The sequence below is a fragment of the Mauremys reevesii genome, linkage group 9, assembly GCF_016161935.1.
Source record: "Mauremys reevesii isolate NIE-2019 linkage group 9, ASM1616193v1, whole genome shotgun sequence".
Classification (NCBI taxonomy): Eukaryota; Metazoa; Chordata; order Testudines; family Geoemydidae; genus Mauremys; species Mauremys reevesii.
In genome coordinates this window covers 91,788,418-91,811,446 of record NC_052631.1, presented here as the reverse complement: position 1 = coordinate 91,811,446, position 23,029 = coordinate 91,788,418, and the positions used below count along the sequence as shown (strand labels likewise).

General features: G+C 43.0%; 1 protein-coding gene and 2 long non-coding RNA genes across 7 annotated transcripts in view; 1 reads left to right on the top strand and 2 right to left on the bottom strand.

Moving 5' to 3' along the window:
- Positions 1–23,029, bottom strand: part of IL1RAPL2 (interleukin 1 receptor accessory protein like 2) — a 548,503-nt gene that overhangs the window by 154,687 nt on the left and 370,787 nt on the right. The gene's annotated exons all lie outside the window — the stretch shown is intronic.
- Positions 1,272–6,174, bottom strand: LOC120372557. The gene is made up of 2 exons (XR_005585041.1): positions 5,952–6,174; positions 1,272–1,547 (listed from the first exon to the last, which is right to left on the bottom strand). It is a non-coding gene; the product is annotated as an uncharacterized LOC120372557 (long non-coding RNA).
- Positions 6,337–22,456, top strand: LOC120372560. Its single transcript, XR_005585046.1, has 3 exons — positions 6,337–6,714; positions 17,897–17,995; positions 21,649–22,456. It is a non-coding gene; the product is annotated as an uncharacterized LOC120372560 (long non-coding RNA).

Below are 23,029 nucleotides of genomic sequence, written 5' to 3'. Positions count from 1 at the left end.
TTTTTTTTTGCCTTTTCATCTTATAAAAAAGTAAAGAATAGTGATGGATGAAGCGGGGTCTCATCATCCATCTTGAAGGGACAGCTGGTGCTTTTGCATGCAAATGAAAGCTATCATTCTTGTCAACCTGAAGGCAGAGCACCAAAGTCTGCAGTCCACAACCAATTAATATTCCATGACCAATCAGACTACTCATGCACAGTGCACTCCTCTACTGAAATGGAATCCCAGTGACAAGACTTATTAGCTACAGAGTGGGGTTTAATGTGTTATTTTCAAAGAACTCAAGCCAATTCATTATTCATTTAAACTAAAAATCTTATATTAAATATATATAATATATTGTGATGGAATCATTTTGGCCAGTGGAAGACAGTTGAATACTAAATAATCTGAGATGATTAACATTATTATGCACATCTCTGGCTTTTCTTCTCAGAAAACTGAGCTTCCAGCTCAGTGCTTGTAAAGTCTATCATCCTGATCCACTTTTCTTCCCAAAGGATGAAATTCAGCACTATGCAGAGGATCAGCACAAAGCCTATACATCACTCAAATCCCACTTACACCTGATTTAAAGTGGATTAAAATGGTTCATAGACCTTGTGCTGGCCTTCTACACAGGGGTGAATTGCCCGCAGAGAGAATTGAAATATCAGCCATGGTTTTCAACTGTGCCACCTGCAGCGATGCAAATCCTTTGGAACAGCCACTGCAGATGGATGGCCAGGTGGGATCGCCAGCAGGAGCGCCCAAACCTTTTCACAGAGCGGGCCATATGTTAATAGAACCATCTCCCCTGCAGACCACCCTCTTTCATTTGCAATTGTGTTACATCTCTTTGGCAATAATGGCTATTTCCTCCATGGAACAGTAAAAATAATAACACCTTTTAGTGGTCTTTAATGCAATCAGAGTTTGGGCCTTTAAAAAAATATATATCAATCACCCTGTGTTATTCTAGCTTGTCATTTCATCTCCCCCCGTCACATCTGTTCTGTTTCTCCCAGCTGGAAACCAGGAGAATTAGCATCATGTGACTTGCCAGTTCTCTGTCACTGGGAATCACTGATCTACGGCCAACATCACAATTATGCCCGGGATAAGGAAGGTCCACTGACTGTCCTCAGAGAATCTGCTGCTATTGCTTCATTTTCAAATGTATACAGGGGGGGAAACTGTGTGATAAATGCTATAGTTGTGCGTCTGAAATCAGGGCCCCATTCCACATACACAAACTAAAAGAATTTAAAATACACAGACAGATGAAGGATGGGAGAAGGGAAGTGTTATAGTGTTCCCATTTTACAGCGGAGAGATTAAGTGACTTGCCCATCGTGGCAGAGTCAGGAATTCAACTCACTGAGCCCCAGACCAGTGCCCCAGTCTCAAAACCATCCGTCCTTTGTACACAGGTGGTCTGCAAAGAGCTACATTTCACCAGCGCTGCTTGATCGTGTAGCACTGCCTTCAACGTGAGCTTTTGATTTCAGTGCCATCGGGAGCAGGCCCTAATTGTTTTCTCCTCCACAGGTTATTTAGCCACACTATGAAATGAGATTGAAAAATGAGAAACTGTTACTGCAACTGTCATAGAATAGTGAAAATATTATGCAACCTCCAACAGAAGTATTAATCCCAATCTATGCAGCCGCTGCGGCTTCATCTACAAGAGAGAAAGTACATAAGGGCAAGCCCCCATGCAGTAAAAAGCAAATTGAAGGTACACATTTTTCTTTCAAGTAACGTATCCCACTCGTCAAGTGTGTTATGCATCTCCCTCTGGGTCTGATCCACATGGGATAGAAATCTACTGCACGTACCAGCCACGTGATTTAGGCCTACATTTTTATACGTGACTAGTGGTTTTTGGATGTTTCCCATTAGAGTTCCCTTGAAGAGATCTGATTTTCAGAGAGCAGTTACTCAGAACTTTTTGAAAATCAGGCCGCTTTAAGGGATCTGAAATTGGGGGTGGGTGGGGAGCGAGAGATGTTAAAAAAAATTGATGCCCTAATGTCATTAGTCTCTTTTGGAAATGTAGGTCTAAGTCATGGAATATTAGGGTTGGAAAGGACCTCAGGGAGGTCATCTAGTCCAACCCCCTGCTCAAAGGGGGACCAATCCCCAGACAGATTTTTATTCCAGTTCCCTAAATGATTGAACTCATAACCCTGGGTTTAGCAGGCCAATGCTCAAACCACTAAGCTATCACTCCCCATTGCTTTAACTTAGACTGTAAAAGCTTGTGCTTTAGCTTTATATGTCCTGGGTCCATTGCAATATATACAAATATATATTTTTAAAGATTTATTTGCAGTGGATACTGAAACAAGCAGCACAGATTTCAGAGAGCTTCCCCCAAATTATTTTTATAAGCCGCACTGAAATACTTCTAACAATGTATAATCATTCCCCAAGGAGCTGCATACTGTAAACTACATCTGCCGCTAAATACTGCTTGTAATTACCATATGTTTTTCCCCTCTGGTGAGGCTGCATTCCTACGGCTTGAGCCAACATCCATCAAAGCCAATGGAAAGCCTTTCAATGGGACTTGGATGGAACCTGCAACAGGGCTGCCTGGGGGGGGAAGTGGGGCAATTTGCCCCAGGACCTGCAGGGGCCCCCACGAGAATATAGTATTCTATAGTATTGCAACTTTTTTTAATGGAAGGGGCCCCCAAAATTGCTTTGCCCCAGGCCCCCTGAATCCTCTGGGCCGCCCTGACCTGCAGTAGTTAGTGCATGGGATCAAAAGTGAGCCGGGCTGGGTTCTATTCCTTGCTCTAACACTGCCTGACTGTGTGAACACTGGCAAGTCACTTAACCTTTCTGTACCTCCATTTCCTCATGCGTAAAATGGGGATAATACTCACACACTTTGCAAAATCCATGAAGGAGATACTTTGTATAAGGGCACAATACTTCTTAGGTCTCCCCCTATGATTTTCATTGTCTTACTGTTAATACCTATGCCCCTTTATTATTAATTTCAAAGCCTCAATGGATGGCAGCAATGGTGGCGCACAGCTGTGCACAAAACACCAACACTTGCTGGTAGTTCAACCATCATGTCATGGGGACCGTCTCTAAGCAGGGTTAAACGTAGGGCAGTTAAATTCCTGATAGCCAGTCTAATCTAGCGCTCCCTCCATCGCTACTACTGGTGGAAGCAGCACTGGAAAATTCTGGAACACTGGGAAACTAGTGCTGACACCCCCACAGAATGTGGGTGAACTTCTGACAGATCTCTGTACAATGCTAATCTTAATGTCTTAAAGGATAGAGATCATTTCATATTAATAGCACTTCAGAAATTTGCTATCGGTGTGACATATTAGATCATCTTTTCTCTTCTTCAGCCAATGCAGGATCGTTCCTTACAGCTTATTCCTTCATAGTTTGTCCTGTCCACCTTTAAAGGACTCAAGTCATACCAATTCCCTTGGGAAACTGGTATGCAGTCCAAAAGGATCATCTTTCCAAAAGGGGATGTCAAGAGAGCGGGTGGATAATTGATGCTTACATGATGTATGCATTATGCTTAGAGACAAAATGTAAAGTTATCCATTTTTACCCATTGATTAAAAAAAATTAACTCAGCACAGCTGAAGCTTTTGTTTCCAATTAGGGATTTGTGCCTAGATTTCCCAGGAAGGAAGGTATAGCAAAGCTACTGAGAATCTACATTAAAAAATACATTTTACTTTTAGTCTCCAAGGCAGTGGATACCCTCCAAATTGTACTTTGGATATAATTAGTTGTTGCACAGCCTAACAGCAAAGCTTTCTTTGATGTTCAGCAAGAGTGCCAGAATTTCAAAGCCTGTATACCTCCAATAATCGTTATGTGGAATTTTCATTTCAAAGTTTTACATATTAACAACATTCACAAGAGAGAAATACAGACACTTCTGTTATGATCATTTCTTGTTAATTGATTTCTCTCTGTGGGGGTTTAATGCACAGATACTTTTTTTCCATACAGCCTATTAATTTTGATGCTTTTTTTGGATTAAGATCCTGCCTGAGATGGCTTCCTAAAATGATTTAAAGTATTAGAGTATTTGACAAGAAGAACCTTTTCATAGAAAGTTCATGCAATATTTATTTAGGTTCTCTTTCATTTTCCCTGAAAAGCTGCTAAATATACTCAGATGGCTTTACTGTTATGTTGGCTCTTCTCTTTTTCCCTTACACAGGCCTTGAGTTGTCTTATTCTTTGCACAGCTATAGCATTGGCAAAACAAAAGAGGGCAGAAACAATAATATTAGGTTAGGATGGATTAGAGAGAAGACAAAGAAGAGTGGGCATGATGGAACCATGCAAAGTATCCAGTTATATGGAGAAGGTAAATCAGTAAGCACTATTTACCCTGTAGTCATATGAGATCAAGTGGGCATTCAAGGAAACTGAAAGCCAACAGATGTGAAGCTGATACAAGGAAATACTTTTTTAAAAAGTAGAGCAGACAATTACATTGTGGAACTCATTGCCACAAGGTATCTTTGGGACCAAGGGATTAGTAGGGTCCCCCCAAAATATTTGGAATTTCTATGGATAATTCTCAAATATGATTTACAAAAGGATGAGAGATGTAAACTTTCACTCTTCATGGTATAAACTAACATGGTCAGGGCCTCCACTCTGGCCTCATTAATCCATAGTTTTTCAGTATGGTGATGTGGTTCCCCTCCTCTCTCTTTTGCTGTTCTATGAAGGATCAGGTATTGGCCACTGTCAGAGTCAGGATACTAGATGGATCAGTAGTCATATCTCGTGTGGCAATTCTGTGTTCATAACATCTTACAAGAAAAGCAAACCAAACATCTAGCAAACCTTCTTTCTGAGGGAGAGATACTAAGGTGAACTAAAAAGCTATGATAAAATAAGTTCTATATAAATTATTATGATCCTAAATTATTAGTGGGAAATTCACCCCAATGCACCAGTCCTGCAGGAGGTTCTACACAACAATACAATACATAATGCTTTAAGACCAATGTATTGAAAACATCTAACATGCATTACAAATGCAAAGAACCACCAGCAAGCCTCAGACTGCGAAAATGACCTAAGGTTGTACACTGAGCTGCTTGTAAGAACTCTTGGTCAAGATGTTGCTTCAGTGTACACTTGAGCATCTCTGCACAGCAGTGTGTGAATTGCTACATTTCTATATAGCATATTTTAAAGGAGGCACAAATTGATTTCACAGTGAATCAGCTATAAGGAGCTAAGGTGATTATAAAATGGAAGATAAAAGTTAGAGATGTGAACAAAGAAAGAATACAGGTCTATTGCATCTTACGCTGGGGTTACGTTCCGCCGTCAACGCGTAAAGTGAAAATCGCATATAGTCAAAATTACATTGAGTGTAATGGTGGGCGGAATCGCCCACACTACAGGTACAGTATTAGAATTGTTATTTTTCTGGGATTGTTTTTTTTCGCCGACCGCGTAAAGCTGAAATCGTGCATGTTAAATGCGTGTAAGATGCGACAGACCTGTACTAGAAGTAAAGATTATTGAATCTATGTGATCGTCACAAAATGTGCTGTCCACATAGCACAGGTGTATATCACAGAAGTCGAAAAGAAACTCGACAGCCAGGTTAATGATGGATTGTATCTATACCACAGTGCACTTGGGTCTGAGCTTTACTATATAAAGCAGATGCTGTGGGAAGCACACCTTCAAAATCCCTGGAAATATAAGATTTAAACTCTCACAGGTTTCAAAGGTCCCACTTCACATGTCTGTTGATAAGGATTTAATTCTTCAACATGTTTCTTCCTACCGTTCCAAACGGATTAAGATAATTTTTAAATCAAGCAAAGCAAACAAAAAAGAAAAGCACACAACCCCTCCCCCCCACAAAAGCCCTTCAAAACATTTCCCAACTACAGGATTTCATCATTAAAATAAATAATAAATGAAAATACTACCAGCCCCTGTGTTGTTAAATCAGCATCAACTTTCCTTTCTTCTAGGGCTATAACATGCAAACGTGAGGTAAAAAGGAATCTACTATAAGCAGTCTCTGTTAGGAAATCAGCATAAGCCTGGCATTAAAGCCCTTATATGTAAAGAAACCTGCTTACTACTTCTGCAAGGCATGCAGATACCACAGTGAAGGTCAACCTTGTAAAATCCTAGATAGATAGTCGCTCTGGCTACCTCAGACTGTCATGACTCATCACACATGCTGCCATCAATGAGGACATTGTGACTGATGGAGCTCAGATTAAAATGCTAGAGGGTTGGGTCCAGAGCATTCTAGGTGGAACCTGACACAGTCTCATTGGACCTCCTTATGCTGGTGATAACAGTTTTGCCATCTTCGAGGCAAGGTGTAAGACTCCTCCCTCTACAGTAACTACAGAATGGTCCTGCAATGTTTCCCCTTGAAATACACAACAGGTCTTCCTTACTGAGGTGGCATAAAATGAAGGAGCTGTAGGGAGCAATGTTCTGACAGACAAGGACACCTTACTCTTATTGTTGTATACAGAGCCTAGAACCTGCTGTGATAGGTGCATTACAAAGCCAGACAGACCACATTAGCACCACCACTACATAGCTATACCAGTTTCTGCATGAGCAGACCAGCTTAGAGTTAGAACATTTTCTGGATGCAGGCAATATCCTCCATAGTGCATCAATCTCTTCTGCTCAAAGACCTGCATCTGAGTGCCTTCGTGAAGTGTGGTAAGGGGACGGTTCACTGACTGTTATAAGGTTAGAAGTTCTCTAGACAGATGGGTAACCCAGCCATTCCTTCACCCTAATCATGGAATTTTCCTCATCAGGCCAACCCTTCCCAACTCCCCTTGTCTAAATGCTAGGCCACATTCTCAAGCTGAGTCAAGTGTAAAAGAGAAATACAAAGGGATATGAAATTTAAAGGAGGAATGTGTTGGTCAGCATTTTTTAAATGTTAGTACAGTAAAAAAAATTGCCTTAAGCCATAGCTATATATCAGGTAGTTAACCCAATAGGCTTCTTAACAATAGTTGTGTGAGAAGGGTAGCCAGATTCCTTAGAATCCATTCACCCAGGGCGGTTTATTAAGATTTACTATTCCGAAAGTGGTAAACTAAACATTATTAAATTAAATCCCAAATGTCACGAGTGTTCGTAAAGGTGATCGATTGCACTGTGGCTAGTCTGGCCACTTGATCTAGCTATCCCAAGAGCATAGCAGCCTTGGCATTCCCCCGATTTCGCCGGCACTTCCGCCGGTTGAGATCCCCGCTCCCCTCCCCATGGCGGAAATCCAGCCCCGCCCCTCCCTCAGCCCGGTTGAGATCCCCCCTCGCCCCCGGACCTGCAGCAAACCGCGCAGACGCCTATTGCAGCACAGCAACCGCAGCTGCCACACCTGCTTGCGCAGCGCGCTGCTCGCTCAGCTCCAGAACCTCTCGCGATCCAGGACGAACCAGGACCTCGTAACCGCTGAACCAGGACAGTGATGAGGCAGCGAGACGATGGCGGGCGGGCGGCGGCGACACCGAGGCGCTTGACAGACATGAGGACCGGCGCGGGCAGACTCAGACCGCCTGCCTGATTTGGGAGATTGCATGGGGGGTGGGGCAGGCATTTTGGGCCCGGGAAACATTGGGGGCCCGGTGCAACTGCTGGGTGTGCATGCGTGGGGTGCAGTGGTGACGATTCTTTGTGCTTGCGTGCGTCGGGGCACTTTGGGCACTGACTGGAACTTGCTTGCCCCTGCCTGAAGCCCCTGCCCTGAAAGCCCAGACAGCCAGTGCCCTCAGTCAGTCACGAGTGAGAAGCCGAGAGCTTAGGCGAGGACAGCCTTGCTGTGCACCGGTCATGTGGGGCGAGTTTTGGGAATCACTTGGGGTTGGGGGGCTGCTGCTGCTGCTGCAAATCATCAGGCTGTTGCTGCGAACGTTGCGAAGGTGAAACGTGGGGGCAGGGGATGGGTGATGCATGATACTACATGGGGGATACTGTGGGGGCGAGGCGATGGAACATATCTACCTATCTGCATCTTGGCACGGCAGGCCAGCACCAAGAAACAACCGGAAGGGGTATTTTTCAATGTGCAAGCACTGGTGGATCTCATGACGGACCAGGCAAACATCCACGATGGGCGTGGGTGGTTCATGATGATCGATTCAGATTACCAGGCAGCACTCTACCTGTTTAAACGGCTGCAGACTTAGACCAGAAGCCACCAGAAATGTTGGGGGGGTTGGGGATGTTTAAATGCCTGTGGGGCACCCAGCAGCCCTCAGGCCTGCATGGCTTGCTTCAGCCACAGGCTTAGCACACTGCAGCATGGCAGCATGGGGCCATTTGGCCGCTTTGGTGTGCAAGTGGCTGAAGCCAGTGCAGAATGGTGATGGCAGCCTGGCATTGTGCTACATGACAAACTCAGTTTCTTGCTGTACCCCAATCCATTACTGACTCTGTTCCCCTCTGGTGTTATTGCTATGCTGTAGACTCCAGCAAATGACTGTGGGAGGGGGAGTGCTGATGAGGGGGAGGGAGGAGGGGCTGGGTGGGAGGGCCAGAGATTAGACAGAGAAGCAGAGAACAGAATCCAGGAGAGAGCCAGGAAGCAGAGATTCATCAGAAACGCTTTGAAACGAGCAACCAGGCTTCATCAATGAATGTGACAACCCTTTTTGTTGACTCAGTCCCTGTATCCTAACTCCCCTCCCCACTCCCTACAACTTACTTATGCAAATTTCTTTATTTAATTTAAAAAAAATTTTAAAAAGCATTATAAATTTTAAAAGGGGATAAGGAAATGGAGAAAAGGAGGAGAGGAGAAAAGGAGGAGAGGGAGGAGGAAAGTGGTTGAGGAGGGCAGGGGGGCAGGAATCCTGGTGGTTGCACTCCTGGGCTGGTGGGCGGGGTGGTGGCATGGCCCCACGGGGGTGGGGGCACAGGGCTGGGTGGCCAGGCTGTGGGAGGCTGCGAGGAGGGTGGTGGTGGGGGGCTGCTGGCTGCAGCGCAGCGCTGCAGCGCCAGGTGATCCTGCTCCCCTCACAGATCTGCGCGCCGCCCCGCCAGCCAGCTGATGCCACAGCCGCCGCCCGCCGCTCCCGGCTGCCTGCCGCCTCTCCCGCCGCATCGCTGTTTTTCTCCTTCTCTCATCCTCCTCTCTCCTCCTCTCCTCCTGTCCTCCCCCTCCTCCTCTCAAACTCCCTCCCTCTCCTTCATTCTCCTGCCCCTTTCTTTTATTCCAACTTCTTCACTCCATTATTCTCATTCTTATCTCTCCCATTTTTTCATTATCTATCACATCATCCTCTCTCGAGCCTTCTGGAGGGGCCCGCCTCCTTGCTGCGGTTGGGAGGGAGGAGAGGGGCTGAAAAAAAATGCATAGAAAGATAGATTATATAGACATTTAACAATACATTCAACTTTCACTAGCACCTATTCATTCTACATAGCAACATTCTTTTTCACTACAATATAATTTTTTTCATTCGATTTGTCCTTCTCACATACTGAATAGTGACTGCATCTCACTCACACAGACAGGTCACACAGGTCCAGGCATCAGCCATGGTCAGTGATTGTCCCAGTAGCCAGTGATCGCTTACTCCTCCCTAACTCCCCTCCAAACCATGCCACCTCCCCACCTCCTGCCCCTCCCCCGCCCCCCCGGCTTGTTGGGAAGCTTGGACGGTGAAAGCTCATCCCGAAGCCCCCCCTGACCCTCCCCGCTCTCACCCCTCCTCCCATCGGCTTTTAAGCTGCTGTTTTTTTTTAATGCAGTGCAAAAATGGTTTTGAAAAATGGCCACCACTAAAAAAAAAATTTTTAACCAGGTTATTTTGAATCCTGATATCACTTGCTGAGGATATGATAGAAGAGATACAAGAACAAGATAAAGGATGCTTGAGCAGCAGATGACTGCGCATGCATGCCCATGGGGCGCACATGCAATGACTTGCTGCATGCATTATGGCATACATGCATGGCATGGCACATGTGGCAGTAAAAAAAACAGAAACCCAGGGACCTTCTGCAATGCCTGCCTGAGAAACCAAGGAGCAAGGAGGCTTCAGATGTCCCTACAGGGATTTCCTTCCTCTGTCCCCTCTCTTTAAACAACTCTTTTCTAAGTAACTATTTACTTCAACTGTTGCATCCTAAGTCCTCAGGGCAACCAATCATAAAAAAAAAAAAAAAAAAAAACTTAAAAAAATTTAAACACAAAGGTGCTCCCAGGCACACTCACCAGCTCTCCCTTCCAGGGCGGGCAAGGCTCTGGCAGGGCTGGGAGCAGAGGGGCTGGGAGCAGGTAATTAAAAAAGGTGATAAAAGTGCTGGGAGTGCTGGGGTGTGTCTGTGCTCTTCTCTTTCTTCTTCCTCTTCTCTTCTTCTTCCCTCCATCATCCTCCTGCAGAATCTCAGACATGGCAGAGAACCCCACCCCAGGGGGTCAGGGTGGGGGTGGGGGGTGGTGTATGCAGCCCAGCCCTCAGCAGCTGCATCAGCGCATTTTCGACCTTTGACGGACCCCCCGCTTGCTTTTTTGCTTCTGGTTTTGGGTAGGCTTCCTTGAGCTCCTCACTCCACACTCTGCACTGCTGCCTGCTGCTGTGGCCTTCTAGCCCCTAGAATTCTTTAATTTTTTTTTTCACTTTTTTTTTTTTTTTTGCTTTTGAACGCAGTGAGCACTGAATCATTCCCCCATATCATATCATCATCTCCGATTCCTCCACCTCCTCATGCTGGGCTCTTGGGCTTCTCTCTTCAGACTGCATTTGTTAACTGTGCTGTGATGAGCTGTGCTGGTCACCTGTGATGACTCTCCACGCACGCAGGAAATGAAGAAAAAAAAGAAAAAAAGTTCGGGCTTTTCCTGTCTACCTGGCCAGTGCATCCCGAGAATGCTGTCAGTCCAGAGTCAGTGGTGTGGTGTGGGGATAGTCCCGAGAGAGGGGCCACGATTGCGGCCCACACAACTACCTATTGATATGTTAATTTAAGCATATAGCTAGCCTCCTCTCAGGGCAGGAGAGAAGGAAACCGATTTAAAGATTAAATAAAATATAAGGTGCCTCCCCTCCGTGTAGTGGTGTTGTTGTTAAATCGGTTTTTTTACAAAAAAAAATTTTTAAACGCCTAGTGTAGACCAGGCCCCAGATTCACTCTTCTAAAGATCCCCTAACTACAGGTAATGTAAAATAGCACTCCCACCCACACTCCTCTTTCATCTTTAATTCTCAGGGATCCTAAATGATGACCTCTCACCTCCGAACCTTTCACTATGAGTGCAATGTGAGGTGTTTTTCTCTCTCCTCTTTCCGAGGGATCTCTCTCTCAGATGACAGGACAAAACCCAGCCTAGCTCCATGGCACTATAGCATAGCAGCTGCTGCTTCTTTGCCTTCACCTTGTCCTGTTTGGCAGGATTAGCAGCTCTCGTTCTTTGCCTATAGGAATTGCTGCTGAGTGCGTCTTTCAAGCTGACGCTGACCTTTTCATGTCATCCTTCAGTGTCTCAAACTACCTTTTCTCTGGTCTCTTTCTCATCGTTTTTGTCGTGTAATTGCTAGATCTTGTACTCTCTGACCAACATATCCCATATCTTGTCACCTTACTTATATGATCCAACCACCTCCGTTGATACTCCCTCAGCTTTTCTGTGATTGGGGCTACCTGCACAATTAATTACCATTTAATTGTGTTGCCCATCAGCTTTCATTTTACCCAGCATCCACCTGAGCAGTCTCATTTCAGCCATGTGCACTAGTAGTTCTTCTATCTTGGCTTTCAGAACTTCTCTTTTCACTTTTTCTTTACCAGCTTTGTATGCTTCATAACTCTCCACCATCTTTACTTTCTGACTTCACTTTAACTTTTCCTCCTTCTTCACTGCCTCTCACACATAGTTTGGCCACCACCACATCTCCTTGCCATGAAATTTCCTTGCCATAGCTGATGGGCTATTTTTGTGACACAGATTCTGGGCACAGAGTCCACTTTCTTGACTTTCGGCCCTATGCTCCAGTCACTCGATCAGCTGGGGCTCTGCTTTGTTTGTTTTTACTAGGCTGGTTGCAAAATTTTAATCAAAACTGTTTTTCATCAGAAAATGCTGTTTTGGCAAAACTGAAATTTTTACAAAATAATATTTGATTGTTGTAATGAAACCATTGGATACTTTCAACTAGGTAGTGTCAAAATATCCAATGGTTTCATTACAACACAAACAGGAGAGACAGAAAAGAAGATATTTCAATTTGTACTAAATAGCAGCTGCCCTTAATGGTTGTTTTAAAATTTAAAACAAAATAGAATATATTGACTATCATATCATAATATGATGTAATTACATATTCCAACATGATATGAAGTCATAATCTGCACTATACTACATGTCAGGAAACAATGTAAAAATAAAAACAAAATAGTTTTTGAAACAAAAATTTCATTTTGAAAATGGATTTTTCCCCATATCTCCATTTCCTGGGAAATTTCAAAAATATTTGATTGCAGTTCAGTCGGGAATGAAAGCAAGTTATGAAATTTCCTGTGAAATGGAAATCCCAAGTTTTGACCAGCTCTAGTTATGTTAGCCTTCTGGGATAGGACTGCAGAAATATTGAAGAACTTAAGCACTGCTTTCTGTGTACTAAAAACTTACTTATGGGCACATTACTTGTGATATTTGTTTAACAGTATCCAGTTCCTAGGTACATTCCAGTGTCCAACAAACCACCCAAATGTCTATTTAATAAAGCTGGTCATGAGCTTTGTTTTCTTTAAGATGCATCATGCGTGGTGCATGCATCTCTCTAATCTGCATCTAAATATATATCAAACCTTGCTCGTGCCTTAATGATACATGATCTTTTGCAGTCATGTTTTATTAACGACAGGAGAAAAGATTATGTTTTGTTCATCAAGACAGGCGTGTAGTTTAATTCTAAGCACCCCTTTCTAGACTCAAAAGGCACAATTGAAACTGCAAAGGTTAGGATATATAGCTAAAAAGCATTACAGTTTCCCAATATTAAGATTAATAATTACACACTGAAAGCACTTTAGCACAGTAATCAGGAGATAATCTTTGTAAGTACAGGATTACAGGTGGGAAAATATGCCTACCTCCTCTTCCTGGATTTAACTACTAGTTAAAAGAAAATCCTTGTGTGTCAGATTCAGTACACCTCTGAAGTAAGCATTAAATAAGGATTGACGGCTTATCTATGAACCATATGATATTGTTTTTGTGCAGTAGCAGTGGGTTAGAGAGAAAGAAAGGGACTATTTTAATAATCAAAGCACAATAGCATGGCAGAAGTCCTGAGTCAACGGTAGTGATATAAAATAATGGTGATATACAATGATTGAGATAGCGATGCTCAGTATACTGATGATATAGAGCATCAGGTAGGATTCTGAAATCATATTTAATAGCTACTCATAACACCTTGCTTTTGATTAGTGTGTCTGTCCAGTCTTGCAGCCCTCATGCATACGTTACTCACACTGAAGTCAATAGGAGTATTTGTATGCAACTGTACTATTGGCCTCTATTATTAGTTAAGAGAGACTATGACAAAGTGGAAATCAAAGCTCTTTTCTCAGCACTTTATGGCATTCGACTTCTTTTTACAATGACGTACATCATTACCAAAGTACCATAAAGGGAACTAATACACCATACTGTAAACTGCCATAAGCACTTTCTACTCAAGGTACTAAAACACTGTTCTTTAAATGTTTCACAGCTAGTACTGAGGGAACTCAATTGCCAATGAAACTATTTCCTGTTCCCCACTATTCATTCTAAAATTAGCATAACGGTTGGTGAATTGGTGTGTTTGGCTTTTATTATTAAGAACAGTGTTGGCTCAAGCAGCACAAAACAGTTAAATTATCATTAGCAAGAGATACTGATTTTTCCAGGAGTTGAAAGCACCAAAGCAATTTTATATCAAAGCACTGTAGCCTTAAGCTTTTGCATCTATGAATGATGAGCAACATTACTTCAAATGACGTCTTTTTGTCAGAGTTGCTTGGACTAAAGACATAGTGAATCCATTTGTATAAATTGGAGCTTCACTATTGAAGGATTACAAAAATATATGGTGCTATACTTAAGTCTCAACCCATTAATATAGTTAAAATATGCCATCCTTTCCCTGGAAGAACTAGCAAGTCCTTAAATCGCTATCATCAATCAAAACTAATTCACTAAATATACAATTTAAATAGCAACAGAAGGAGAAAATATAGTACAGTATATCATCTGTCACTACATCAAACATCTCTATTTTTCAGTGGAAGCTACTAGTCAAGATTTTCAAGGTCTGTGGTATAGATGATTCATAATTGAATTCTTTTCCCACTAGGATTAACCTTCCGTTCGTTTTCAATTTGTCTGATGGCTTATATATATTTTATTAGAAAAAGCAAATTTACATTAATTTTCCTGCAGGAAAAATATTAGTCTGTATGTGGCAATTTAGTATAGTCATTTATAAAAATAAAAAAATTAGCAGTCAACCTTTTTTTTTTTTTTTTAAATTTTCCAGCCCTATCAATGAGCAGTTTCTATGATTCAATATTTGACTGAAAATAGTATATTGACCAGGTAGTCAATGCATCTTTACCGTGTTGCCTCCTGGTTTAGAAAATAGTGCATTTAACTGCAAGAGGAAGACTACACAAATTAAAAGGAACATTGTGATGCTACAGATGAACATTTTGGAAAAAGGGAATTATTACTCAAAATCTATTTCATTGTCTATTTTTGCATGATCTTACTTTCATGGAAGTCGATGGGAGAACTTTCATCAACTTCTATGGAAAGAGGATTGGATGCCTTAAGAATACTGTATAAAACATATTACACAGATTGTTTTTATTAATTATTCCTCAGTAGAAGTTCTAACACTATAAAGTTGCATTATATAAATTCATAATGTAGTACATTTTCAGTTATTCATATTTCTGGTAGTTATATTAAATGCTGCTTTTATTTTTTTGATATTGATGTCTAACCTAGAATATTTTCATATTTTCTACAGAGATCTTACAAAACCATTTGCCTATCACAAACTACCATCCCTCCATATCTTGCTGGCAGTTTGAGGTTTACTTTAATAATATTTGAACTACATCTCAGACAATCACAGTTCTCCCCAAGATCCAGACCCCAACAGCACAATGCTAACAGCACTGTGATAAATTACTTGGCGATCACTTATGTTTACTTGAACTTGAAAGGAAGGAACAAGGATTATTCTACAGATTTTAGATTAAAGAATCTCATTCAGTAGAGTCCGATGTAAGTCATGAGTAGGGCAGAAGGCCAAGTATTAGTGTTCCTTACTAATGCACAGCAAATCAGACTATTGGTCTATCTACTCTCCAACACTGGCCAATCCAAACCGGCTATGATTTACCTGGAAAAGTACAAATGGATGTACCTGAAGAAGCCTTCCTTCATGATTTTCACCTGCGTGAAAGCATGGAATTTGATTGGCTTGGCTTGGATAATGGCTGTTGTTAGTAATTATGGCCCAGACCAAAGTTTCTACATGTATGCTGAATTTGATCTAAGTTTTCATATGGTGTTCAACTCCATGGTATCAGAGCATTTTAAAAGTTCCTACCAGGGAAGGGTTTGCCAAGGTTTCATTCCTCAAACCCTCACCTCTCCTAAATCACAGATAAACAATAAAACATTTCTAAGGGTATGTCTACATTGCAAGCACTACAGTGGTACATATTCAGTGCTATGCGGTTGTAGCTCTGCAGTGGACAGACACTTACTACAGCAATGGAAGAGGCTTTTCCATTGATGTAGTAAATCCACCTCCTCGAGAGTCAATAGCGAGGTTGGCGGAATAATTTTTCTATCAACCGACTTATGTCTATAGTGGGGATTAGGTTAACCTAACTACATCACATAGGATGTTAAATTTTTCACAGCCCTGAGTGACGTACTTAGGTTGACCTAAGTTTAGGCATAAATTGACCTTAGATTCCAGAATAGTGGAATGTTTGGAACGCAAAATCAGATACCTTATGTATATGTAAAAGACCATCTTTCTATTCATCTAAGAGAAGGAAATCATTGTCATTTCCCCTCTTCCTTCCATTCCCTTTCCATGGACAATTCCAGTATAGGATCATGAATCAGAAACTCTTCCTTGAAATCCAGGGACTGAAAGAGAGGCTAGTTCCAATGAATCCACGTATCTGGGAATAACATTAGGCAACATCACCTAGACACAAAACTGACCCGGGCCACATGTGAGATATCTCCAGTCTAAAGGGTCTCCCACCTGGAGTCCTGCTGAACTGGAAATTGAGACACGGGTTGTGGCTTTGACAAGAACTTTATTCATTCCTGAGTGAACTACTTGCCATCCAGAGTGCATGACCAGAGCACATCCTTTCCAGTGTTCTACTGGTGGACGCATGGTCCTGCATGGGAGCTTAACGCAGATAGCGTGGAGTTTTCTCAGTTACAACCCCCCACAAGTCATTAATCCAAAAGACTTCTCAGACTGTACATCTGCCCCTCTAATGCAGTAAATTTATTCATAGTGAATAGACTTCTTTTCCTCTGAAAAATTTGAAGGAGATCAGTCTGCTGGCTGGCTAGTTAGAAAATTCTGTACAAGCAAAAGCTGTGACTGCTTTCTTCTTCATTGTGCTGCCCTCTTTGTATCTCCTCTCATGTTTTTAGGCTTTATTCCCCCTGCTTTGCCATTATACTCTATAAATAACAGAGTGGGAGAAAGAGCGTAAAAACATAAGGAGTAATTCTGAATGCTGATGTGGCAATATTTGATGCAACTTCAGGCAGTCATTTTTGGGGGGTGGGGTAGGGGAGAGATGTAAATTGGGTAGCTGACATCCAGTCTGAACATTTTTGTGTAACAGCTTGGCAGCTCAATTACCTTATTCCCTGTGGGCATTTCATTTTTGCTAGAACTTCATATCTGGGCAAGCCAGTCGTTTCATTCACAATCCATCTCTGTTAGGAATATTGGCTCTCTTATGGCATTCCCTCAGCTTTTTCCTTACAAGGTGTATTTTTTCTCCACATCTTTTCATTAAGGTAGTTAAAATAGAACAAACTAGTGGAACCAACTATATTTTTACATGTTGGAACACTAATTATGGCCGTTTTCCCCAAGAGCTGAGCCCCACTTCAGGAAAATGAAGGCTAGTTCTTCACATCCTCCCAAAGAGGAATACTCCACAATTTGTGAAACACTGAATTATGGGCCCAGTTCTGCTAGCTTTATGAGAAGTCTTTACTCATACACATTCTCCTACAGAAGCCAGAGGGACTACTTGTGTGAGAAAAGGTGTGCTCTCCCAGGGTTTGATCCTGCATAGAATATCCATTCAAAGGCTGGGGGGGGGAGCGAGTGAGAGAGAGGCACAATACATATGAGACAGAGATAAAAACCTATATTTTAATCGGGACATTTCCTACACTTACAGCTTAGTGTCTGTGAGGTACTGCCTGCATCACAACAGCAGATGGAAAAATATGTGACGAGGGAATGGTTCAGTGTTCCCTGTGCGTTTATCCCATACATAATCTGTTTTAGAGAGACATTTAGTGCGTGTCTACTCCACAGATGCCAGGTAATAAAGCTGAGGTATAAAGTAACATATACAAGACAGGTGCAGCAGCATTTTGAGGTCTGTATACAAACGGAGGGAGACACTGTTGGTTTGTTTTTCTTTTAAAAATTATGGGTTGGGCATTTTTATAATTGTGGTCACACCTGAACCAATTTTAGACCCCCACTAATGGAAAGGTTAACTCCAAATTTATATCAGCTCAAATGAAATCAGAGCAAGACCTACTGTTTCATATTAGCCAGTGTATGGAAACTAACAAAAATAACTTGCTGATCAGTGTGAACAAAGGAAGCCTGCCATGTCCCATTAAACTGGACGCCATCTCTGTGAAATGTCGCCACACGCTGAAGGTCAAGACTCTTACTGTGTTGGACAAGTAAGTCATGCAACTTCCAAAACTAAAGGCCCATCGCTGAAAGTGCCCTATTCAGCAAAAATTTAAGCACATTCTTAGCTTTAGTCATGGCAATAATCCCATTCCTATTCAGCAATGCACCCACTGGGATGGGTTTATTTAGGTGCTTAGAGTTAAGCATGTAATTGACTGCTTTGCTGAACTGGGGCCTACAATGGCATACATAACCTTCCTTCTCCCCTACCCTTGCATGCCTGGAATTTATACAACCTAATCACATCTTTCCAAAAGATTTTGAAAGAAAAATAGTACTGCTCCCAGCCTGAGAATGTGCATGCCAATGTCGAGATTGAACAATTCAAAATGGTGCAGTTATAATGAACCCATATAGAAAGGGGGTTTGACTCTGACACACTGCACGCTAGCGTGGTGCAAATAAGACAAAATAGCGTTGCCATCTACCTCTTCATTAGTTTTATTCCCCTCATGGGATCTCACAAAAAAGTATATTGCCCATTCCTGTGAACTACCAGGGGCCATTATTTCCCACGGAAACTAGTTCCAATAACACTATACCACAATCCATCATGAGACATGGGGACAGGTTGGAAATTAACCTGTTGCCTCCACTGTAAATCTGGGTTAGAGGGGAAAAAACCATGAGACGGGGTCAGTTGAAAATATCTTGACATTCCTCCCCCCCCATTATTTATTGACTCAGTTACTGATCAAACAGCATGATCAGAAGCAAAATGGCACACACATGTTTGTGATACACAGGGACTGGCAGTCCTTATGACAGCGTCTGTGTACCTTTTACATGGAACTGTAAGGTTACAAAACTAGCTGAAACCATATTCCCCTTGTTTTAGCACCAGATCTACTTTTCTTCATATTTCTTCTAGCTATTTCCAATTAGCTATATGCACCTCATAGAATCATAGATTATCATGGTTGGAAGGGACCTCAGGAGGTCATCTAGTCCAACTCCCAGCAGGACCATCCCCACTAAATCATCCCAGCCAGGGCTTTGTCAAGCCTGACCTTAAAAACCTCTAAGGAAGGAGATTCCACCACCTCCCTAGGGCACTGATTCCAGTGCTTCACCACTCTTCCAGTGAAAAAGTTTTTCCTAATAGCCAACCTAAACCTCCCCACTGCAACTTGAGACCATTACTCCTTGTTCTGTCATCAGGTACCACTGAGAACAGTCTAGATCCATCCTCTTTGGAACCCCCTTTCAGGTAGTTGAAAGCAGCTATCAAATCCCCCCTCATTCTTCTCTTCTGCAGACTAAACAATTCCAGTTCCTTCAGCCTCTCCTCATAAGTCATATGCTCCAGACCCCTAATCATTTTTGTTGCCCTCCGCTGGACTCTTTCCAATTTTTCCACATCCTTCTTGTAGTGTGGGGCCCAAAACTGGATACGGTATTCCACAGGCCTCACCAATGTTGAATAGAGGGGAATGATCACATCCCTCGATCTGCTGGCAATGCCCCTACTTATGCAGCCCAAAATGCCATTAGTCTTCTTGGCAACAAGGGCACGTTGTTGACTCATATCCAGCTTCTCATCCACTGTAACCCCTAGGTCCTTTTCTGCGGAACTGCTGCTTGTCAGTCAATAGTTCTGTTTGTCTTGCCACATCTGCCCTGAAATTCCCAGACAGCAGTAAATGACTACAAGTGACTTTTCCATGATGAGCTGGCCAGAACAGTGCAATATTTTCTCCCTATGGACACCTTGTTGTAGTTTTCCATGCCTTTGTCATCCCCAAGTTGGACAATTGCAATGCACTTTCTGGGAACTGCTAACCAGAAACTCTAACTAGTACAGAAGATGGCATCCCATTCGCTGAGCATTACACAAATGTCAAGCTAACTACATCAGTGCTCTGGCTTTCTATTTCCTTTCTAGTGCATATCATTTTAAACTACAACACGCTATCTGAGCGGTGTCTGGTATACCGTAGTGAGTGCTACACCCACTCTGTGTCCTGTTAACTAATGAGTTGAGCAGAAGCCCTCCTGTTAACTAGGCAGGCCTTTTGTCCAGTTTTAAGCTAGACAGTCCTGTTTTGAAATGGTTTCCCCCCGTTCATGTACTGAGACAAAACCAAACGTGATTTGGTCAAGTCCTGTGGATGTAGGAAGCAATTTTGAAGAGTGTTCCACTCTGCCCGCACTGGCAGGGTGATGTATGCAAGGCGGCGTGGGGCAGTGCGCTCTTCAAAATGTCTTCCTTCTTGCATCATGGCCTTAGGGGGAAAAAAAAAAGGTGCCCTCTTCAAAATGGCATTCTCCATCCTTCAAAATGGCATCCACAAGGGGTAATGCTGGAGGAGGTATGCCGTTCCCAGAAGTATCAAATGTCTGGTATTCTGGAGATGCACAAGTGGACACCCCACAGTTAACTGTCCCAGGCTTTAAAATAATGGAGGGTGGCAGAGGTGAAAGTAAGCTGGTACGGTCTGGTACGGTGTACCGGCAAGAGCCAGTACACTGTGCTGGACCGCACCGGCTTCCGTGGCGGGGATTTAAAGGGCTCTGGGCTCCCCACCGCGAGCTCCAAGCCCTTTAAATCCCCCCCACAGCTCCAGCAGCCGGGCTGGGGTCAGGATTTAAAGGGCCCGGAGCTCCGCAGCGGTCGGAGCCCCGGGCCCTTTAATTTGCCCCCAAGCTCCAGGGGCTCCCAGCCACTTCTGCAGCTGGGAGCCCTGGGTTTATTTAAAGGCCCTGGGGCTCCCAGCCACAGCCGGTGCCTCAGGGCCTTTAAATCTTGAGAGGCTCCACCTCTTCCCACTGAGGCCACGCCTCTTCCAGATGAAGCCACGCCCCCTCAGGACTTCACCAGTACTGGTAAGTCCTGTAAGTTACTTTCACCCCTGGAGGGTGGTGGCAAGGTACTTTTTCAGTGCTGGGTACTTTACTCTGGAATGCGCTGCCCCTGCAGGTTTGTCAGAGTTTGTGTTTGTTGAACTTCAGGGACTGGTGTCATAAATCATCAGCCAGCTGCTGTAGCCAGAGTCAGGTATTACCACAGTTTAAGTGATAAATAATGATAATACCCAGGATTTTGCCAGACTAAGGAGTTGGTAGGACAAAACTTGTGTCTAAATGACTGGTTCGGGAGGTGCTTCCGAGTTTTTCTGAATGACAGTGCTCTGTCTCTGGGGGTTGGCTACTTGCTGTCAGTGGCTTAAAATCTTATGAGGGTGTATATTTTTTAAAAACTGTAAACACACTCAAGGTACGTCTACCCAGCAAAAACAAAACCACAACCCCGCAGCAGTGTCTCAGAGCCTGGGTCAGCTGACTCAGAATGGCAGTGTAAACATTCGTGTTTGGGCTGCAGCCTGGGCTCTGAAACCTGGTGAAGGGGGAGGGTCTCAGAGGCTGAGCCCAATAACCCCACTGCTATTTTAGCTTTGCAGTGCGAACCCAAGTCAGTTGACCTGGACTTTGAGACTCAGTGCCGATTTTTTGGGGGGGGGTGTGCTGTGTAGATATACCCTCAGAATCTTGTGCAATAGGTTTTAGAAATGCTGTTAACACTAACACCAGTATACAGTGTGGCAGAGTAAATACCACCACCAAAATCCACCTTAACTCTGAGCACTTCACTTTTATGGGTCTTAAGCCTTTAACACTGGGTATTTCTGTGTTAATATAGCAAACTCTTTAACATTACCCTCTGGAAATCAGATGAGAGAGAAGACAGGAGCAGTTCTCAAGAACGGAAGTACCATCTGTATTCTTCCCATCCAACCCGTTTTTCTTTGTTTGACAGAAAAAGCTGATGTGAAGAATCTGAACTGTCTGCTCAAACAAAATTGTTTATCTTCTGAACTAACTGTACAGCTACTACCATTTTCTTCTTTATAACATAGGAAAACCTTATGGCTGGGCATCCCACACAAAAAAAGAATAATTTTAATGCAAGCCAATGTTCTACAAACAAAAACAATCCCTCCCAAAAAACCACATGCAGCAGAATAAAGCAAGTTCCGACAGAAATTGTACTCCCCCCACTTCACTAGATCTCATTTACTGCTCCAACATTCGTCCTTTGATTGGAGATGTTGCTGCATTACAGCTGCTGATTCTGCACGACAGCATCTTTGTAGATCTTGCTCTGAATGAAGGAATGTACATAAGTTTTGGCACAGTTTTGCCACCATAGTTGCTTTGCATTGCTATTCTGAAAATAATACTGAACAGATGGAATCTACTGCCATTTTGCACAGCTCCAGTGGAGGAGTGTGAGAGAGACAACAGGAGTTGCAAAATAAATTATTGTTCAACTGATTTACAAGAAGAATATGGGGTCTTCCAGCATGCATATGAAAAAGGCCCTACACAAAAACTACCTATATTTAGGGGTATTATTTGTATGCATAAGAAGAATATTCCAGTTAGTGTAGCGTTACAGCATGACCAGCAAGACTTCCAAATATCGTCACACATTCCTTTGTGTGAGAGACGGTCTTATTAGTGGTATTTGCCTACCAAATCTTGGTATTATTACTCTGTATTAAATTTATATAAACCCACATGAAGAAATGCATAGCTTCTTTTTCGCAAATGAATGTAGTGTTCATGAAAGGTGATGTACTGACAGCAACACAGAACGAGGCAGAAACCCTCTTCTTTCATGGGACAGAGATTGCTCTTCTAGTGTCCATGAAAGCTTCTCCACACTGCCTTGCCAATCAGTCTCTGTTGACCACACACCAGGTAGTAGTACCATTTCCGCAAAGTGCTCTGTCAATATGCCTCAGGCGGCCTATGGCCACCTCTAGGAGTTAGGAGATACTACAGCCTCTATGGTCTGTTCTGTCCATTGCCAGGGGGAAGGGCCAGATTAAGGCACAGCCGCTAGGTTTCTAGTTTTCATAGTTGCAAACCAAAGGTTTAAAATGTGACCTGAGTGGAACTGGTGCCGCGATGCTGCATGAGTGTGCGCAGACTGGAAGAACTGCCCCATTCTTTGCAATGGGGGGGGCGGTGTTAAATTCCAGACCCCTTGGTTTGTGTGGTGAGCATCAATACCA